Genomic DNA, 6991 nt, shown 5'->3' on the forward strand with positions numbered 1-6991 from the left:
TGAGCTACCGCGGGTATAACTTCCCTGTTGCTTCTAGGAAATACAATTGCCCAGCAGACTTCATGGTCCACTGCCTCCTCTTCCTCCTTTTCCTTATGATCCCCAGGCCTTAGGTGTAGGGTTGTTTTGAAGCTGTATCTCTTGGTTGCATATTTTGTTGAACACAGCTTTTCAATTTCATATAAGCTCATATGCCAATCCTTGCTTTCATTTCCTGAGTCCCAATTGAGAAATAATTACAGCCAGACATAATGTATCATCCTTATGTCTTTGTTCTGCATGTTTATATATTTCACTGTGACTATGTTTCCCTTTTAAGTTGATTTATTTTTTTACAGAGCAGAAACATAAAAATTTCCCCCAGGGAACGTGACACCCTTAATGAGCAGGAAGTAGCCTAGCAATATTGATGCCCCCTTTGCCCTCTAACCTTCTTTCTCTCCTACCTAATGTTGGGGGATTGGAAGGGATAGGGGTGGCATATGGAGGTAGGAAAAAAACCAATAATGTATCTCAAGAGTCTGATCACAAGACTCAATGGGTGGCAAGCCAACCACAGCAGTAGGGTATGTGAGGTAGAACCTTCCCAAAAGTCCTGTCCTCTTAACCATCTTTTCAAAGACGGTCTTCAAAGGTACATGGTAGATTTTCAATCTTTCATTCTCCCAGGTTCGTGTTCTCCATATGGTCTACCCCTGCTTAGTCCCATACCTTCTAAACAAATAAAAGTTAGTGTAGGGTGCAGTAGGACGTGGCTTGCCATGTCTCAGGCCTATAATTATATGTGCACACTACTAATATGTTGGATAAATTAATGGGTAGTATAGGGACACTTATGAAGTTAATTTGAAGTCTGCCATGTCATGCCAACTTCCTGAGACTTAGGGTCACTTCCTAGGATTTTACTCATCAGGTCCGTATAGTCATAAAGTTTCCACACAGGACTCTTTAGGGAAAAGCAACTGACACGTAATCAGAAAGATGTGACACCTACAGCTATAGTGACATGGGGGAAGTAGACTTGTTAGCAGCTTGCCCTGAGATCTGAGGTGAGGCTTCACAGTTTCACCCATCACTGAGAGGTGGACCATGGGCCGGGAACCGCTTCAGAGGCTGCAGCCAGATGCAGAAAAGCTCTAGGTGTGGCTGGTTCTAGTTACCCTAATAGGATAGTGTTGCAAGCAGTTCTGTGGTTCAAGAGTGTGTGGGAAACAAATCATTCTTCATTATTATAAAGGCATATTTCATATATGTTGGTTGGCATTCTCTTGAAAATGTGTCATACAGTTTCATGAGCAGAATGCAAAGAGTGTCAGCCAGGTTTCAAAGGCCTGCAATAGTAAGATGCTCTGTAATTGGAAATAGATTTATTGTCTGATTAGAAGGACTACACAGATTGGCCTATATGGGTAGAGATAGGCGAGAACTCTTTTTATTATGGTGTCCTTCTAAGACCAAACTTCTTTCCTGGATAAAAATGAAAGGTGGGGACCCAGCCCAGGTAAGTCTTAGGCCAAGTGGGTTATCTCCAAAAGCTGACTGTGTCATTACAGTCCTCTCTTCAAGTATAGGGAAACCACATCTTGTCAGAGGGAGTACTAATGAACATTTTTGAAATTCTGGTTTTCAGAAACTTCCCAGAAGACATGTGTGTTGGATAGGAGTAGACATTTAGTTCTTGCTTATGGGATGCCCAAAAAGGAACAGTAGAGCAGAGAGCCTCATTGTGCAAGCACAGACCAGGAACTCAGACTCCAGCCATCTTGTTCCTTAGTGTCTCAGAGCCTCTGATTCTGGTTAGCTGTAGAGAAAGTACAGTATGGAGAATACTGAGCTGCCCCCTCCTTGCACTGGCCTAGAGACAGCACAGTGCTCACTGTCATTCTCGGTGCAATGTTGCACCCAGTCGCATGATGCTGACTAAATGCCAATAGACCAAGGCTGTCAACTCTTGGAAGGGCAAGACCTTCTGATCAAGAAGTCTACAGTAGTGAGTGTAGAACAGGGAGCGCAAGAGCTCAGGAAGTGTGGCTTTAGGTCAATTCCTCTGCCACTCTGAGCATTAGGATTCATTAGTATGCATCATGGGTTATTTTGAATGTTGGTATTAACACACACACACACACCACCACCACCACCACCACCACCACCAAGCACAAGGCCTGCCATACTGTAAGGGCTCAAGAAATACTGGCAAATAAGTGGTGGGATGAAGAGCAGTAGAAAATTAAATAAACAAATGGAAATTTACCACCAAGACTTACTAACTAGTTGTGTGCTGGCTAGTTTTATGTCAAAGTGACACAAGCTAGAGTAATTTGGAAGGAGGAACTCTTAATTGAGAAATTCCTCCCTAAGATTTGTCTATAGGCAAGTCTGTAGAACATTTCTTCATTATTGATTACTGTGAGTGGGCCTAATTCACTGGAGATGGTGCCACTCTCGGTAGCTGGTCCAGGATGGTGTAAGAAAGCAGGGTGAGAAGGTCATGGAATGCAAGCAAATCAACCAAATTCCTCTATGGCTTCTGCTTCAGCTAATGCCTCCAAGTTCCTGTCTTGACTTTGCACCCAGACTTCCCTTAGCAATGGTATATGTCCTGAGTGTTGTAAAGTGAAGTTTTTGCTTTTTTGTCACGGTATTTTATCATAGCAATCAAACTAATTAAGGGGGGCTGTAGGCCATTTAGAATGCTTCCTATTCAAATGTGGATCCCCTACTAAGGGGAGCAGCAAGGGCTATCTCTGACATGGACTCTGTTGCCTGCTTTTCAATACATAGGAAAAGCACTGATATCAATTAATTGACACTTAGATGTGTCTCCTACAACTAAAATAACAAGCAAATTAGGCTTCAGGGACAAGAACTTGCACAAAGATTGTTAGACCCTAGAGTCACCAATCATTTTTACAAAGTCACCCTAAGACAGCAAGTCTACACCCAGGTGCAGGCAAGCTGTAGATGTGGCCTTCTGTGTGTGTCAGATTCCCAGGAGTCACAGGTAGTTGTTAGACTCCACAGTGGCTGTGAAAATAATTTATTCTTGTGTGTGTGTGTATGTGTGTGTGTGTGTGTGTGTGTGTGTGTGTGTGTGTGTGTGTGTGTGCATGATAAAATTGGAAACAGTCATTGGTACCTCACAGATCACTCCATGTAAATGGGGATAGATAGACCTTTTTAAAAAACTTTTTTAAAAAAATTTGAGTTTTGGACATGTTCATCTTCTCTTCCACAACCTCTTTCCTTATTGCCATGGTAGGCTCCACTCCCAAAACATTTTGCCTCCTGAGCAGTCTGCCAGTTGTGCCATCATCCTAATAAGTCAAGCAAAGCAGGTGATTATTAATCACAATTTTGTGGAAGTTATTTGGCTTGGGGTCCATTTCTGATTTTGTTTTGTTTTTTTTTTAATACATTTTTATTAATTTATACATATTACATCTCAGTTGTTAGCCCATCCCATGTATCCTCCCATTCCTCCCTTCCTCCCACTTCCCCCCTACTCCCCTCCCCTCCCCTAAGTCTGTGTCTGAGGGGGACCTCCTCCCCCTGAATATGCTCATACGGTATCAAGTCTCTCCTTGGTGACCTCTTATCTTTCCTCTGAGTGCCACCAGGCATCTCCGTCCAAGGGACATGCTCAAATATGGGGCACCAGAGTTTGTGTGAAAGTTAGATCTCCTTCTCCACTCAACAGTGGAGAATGTCCATCGGCTAGTCCGGGTAGGGGTTCAAGGTTTTTACTGCCTATTTTTTCCTTGGCTGTTGCCACAGTTTGTGGAGGGCCCCAGGGCCCAGACTCGTCTGTAGTTTTCCAGGACCCACTGGATCCTTCCATTTCCTCTTTCTCCCAGGCTTCTCACACCTAAAGTTTCAATAGGATGTCCTCCCCTCTTACCCACTATTCTGGTAGGTACAGTTTTTCATGGGGACGTACACCTTGGACTAGTGTCTCGATATAAGTGAGTATATACCATTTAGCTCTTTTTGCTTCTGTGTGAACTCACTCATTATGACAATTTCTAGTTCAATCCATTTGTCCACAAATTTTGGAAATTCCTTGTTTTTAATAGCTGAGTAGTATTCCATAGTGTAAATGTCCATTTCTGATTTTGATATTGAGTTACTTGGTGCTATTTGTCTTGCCGTCTCACATCCAGATCAACAAGAAAAATACTGGCTTAGCAAGCTAATACAGACTTGGTGGAAAGCAGGGCTGAGTACAGACTGTTACATTCACTTCTTTTATTCATGGAGGTTGATCATCCAAGCTCAAGTCACCACTATGGTTAGTTTTCTTTCAAGCCTTCTTTGATGTTTTTCAGTAGGATCTCCCCCATCATTCCTCTATGCATATGCTAAGTCCTCTATGCACACTTGCCAGTGGTATCATGTTACATCCCCTAAATTCCTCCCATGATGGCATCGATCTGATTTGATTAGCATCCACCACCATGGCCTCATTTTACTAACCTTTTCAATGGGCCTCTTCCCAAACACAGTCACGTTAGGAGGTTTGAAGGTGGGTCATGTGCAACTCAACCTTCAGAACATACACAGTGATTTGTTCTCAGATCTCAGAATACACACATCCTTCGTCTTCCTTTGGATTGTCTTGAGCACAAATGAGATGCACTGTGGCGGGAGTTTATTTTGAGAGTTGTGGGAGAGCCATGATAAATAAGAGGAGGGCCATGAGAGGGCAAAGAAAAGGAGAATGGCTAGAGAAGGCCTCATTATTCAGCCAGCTGGTGCTGTGTGTGACCAGGGTCAATTCCAGGAGGAAAAGTGGGGGGAAAGAATGAATGTTTCAAAGCTGCTCCAGGAAAGAGGAGAAACTATTTGCCAGCTCTACTCAGTCAATGAGTCTCCCCTGGGTCAGAGGGCAGTGGTTGGCATTGCCCTACTTCAGGAAGCTTCCTAACTTGGGCAGGTAGGAGTTCCTGGAAGGTGGAAGTCACACAGGCACACCGGAATTGTGTTGCTCTTGGGCATACTGACAGTACCTGCACTACCATTCTCATTCTGAGGTCTGAGAAGGAAGCTGTGGAAGTGAGGTTTTGGGCTCCAGCTTAGGTGAGAGACTAGAGACAAGACTAGTGAAGTCTCCTATGCTACTGTGTAAAAGCACTTGCGTCATATCTGTGCTTCTTAGGAATGGCTACCCCAAAACATAGATGTGTGTGTTTTGTGTGTGTATATGTATATGTATGTGTATGTGTATCTGTATCCGTATATGTATATGTATATGTACATGTATATGTATCCGTACCCAAAAATATACATTAATTCTTTTGTTCCAGGAAGCCCAAAACAGTCATTTAAACTACAGAGTTGCTGTCATCTAGGGGCAGACTGAGGACTCAGGTACTGTCATTATGTAACTAACCTCCTTGCTTCTTCAACCTCACAGCGGCAGCTTCCAGCTGGTTGTAGGAGCAATCCTATATGAAGACAGCCCACCTTCTCTATACTTCATTGGCTGGGGGACAACCTTCCTCCCAATGTCACTCCACTCCATTAGCCATAACTAACCCATGTCTCCAGTTAAATGCCAAGAAGGTTGGGCCTTATGACTACTGGCTAAGTTGGGCTTTTCCAGAAAGAAGTCCACACCAGCAGAAACAACCCAGTTTCTTTTTTTCACCCAGCCACTGCCTCTCCCTGGAACGCTAAGGGTCCTGCTTTCAGCCATCTGACCCCCTGACCCTTCGAAAGAGTACTCTGTGCTCCTCCCTCCTGGAGGCCTGGAAGACATGGCAGAAGACAGCTGAAGGGCTTGCATGGGTACTTTGATGAGGAAAGGAAATCCCAGGGTAGGGAGGTTACTCTAACTCTCCCACGGTTAAGTCACGTGTGTACAAGTGACATCTTGGCACAGTAGATAAGACTATATATAGCTCCGTGGCCCCACAGGCTTTGTTCAACCTCAGCTTTTTGTCTTATGTGAATGTGATCTGGGGCCAGTCTCTCAGCCAAACCAAGCCTTGGGGCCCACTGCTGAAAATCACTGAGTTATTCTGAGCACCGTTTTCCTGCTCCCAAGACCCTGAGATCAGAGTTTGCAAGCTCTCAGGAAACATTTGGCAAAGAAATATAAGGATGGCTGTAAATAGAGACTTTAAACAAGTAGAAGGCATAAGATCCATCAGGTTCTAGAGCACTTAAAAAAATGATGCAGAGTGTGCTGCCCATCTGCCCATCATTGCTGTCTTAGCCCAGCTCATTTTCATCACTTCTCAAAAAGACAAACAACAAACCCGCAAAACCACAACACAGCCTTCCTGGCTGCCAGCCGTTCTTCATTTCCTAGTTGAATGTTTTCCCTTGGCCCTTGGTAACCAGCCATCAGTTTTCATCTTTATGTTCTAGAAACTTCATACAACTAGGAGTATAAAGCCTGTAAGTTTTATGCCTGGGCTTCTTTTATTTTTCATATTTTCAAGTTTTGGCGGCACTGTAGTCTGTTGCTCTTACAAACAGTGTTCAGTGAGGGACACAGGTTATCAATTTACTTATTATTTAGTCCATCAACATTCGGGCTGTTTTTACTGTTTAAAGTATTATATGTAAGCCCTCTTTTTATGGACATTTTTGGTACTGTTCATGGTATAAACGATATTATAGGTATGTTACTAGGGCTGCGATTTTTGTGCTGTGTGGGAAATCTCTGCTTAGCTGTAAGAGAAACCAAGTCTTTAAACTACGAGATTGTCTATAACCTGTGTGTTCCTCCCCAGAACTGGTCCTGTCTGTAATTCTATGCTATTACACAGATGTGCGCAGCTGCCTTGAGTGAGGATATGACATTTGCTTAGCCCGATTTACCGGGCTGTATTCAGCTACAGCGCTGTTCTAAGTAAGGCATTTGGTGGTTCTATGAAGGGGATCCCAGCAGCTTCCTTCTGCTACGCTTTGCAAAGGATCCCCTCTTGGGCACACTCTCACCCCGCAGCCCCATGGTCTGGAGCTTGCACATGCATGCTGGTCC

The sequence above is a fragment of the Acomys minous genome, assembly GCF_964271855.1.
Source record: "Acomys minous genome assembly, chromosome: 14".
Classification (NCBI taxonomy): Eukaryota; Metazoa; Chordata; class Mammalia; order Rodentia; family Muridae; genus Acomys; species Acomys minous.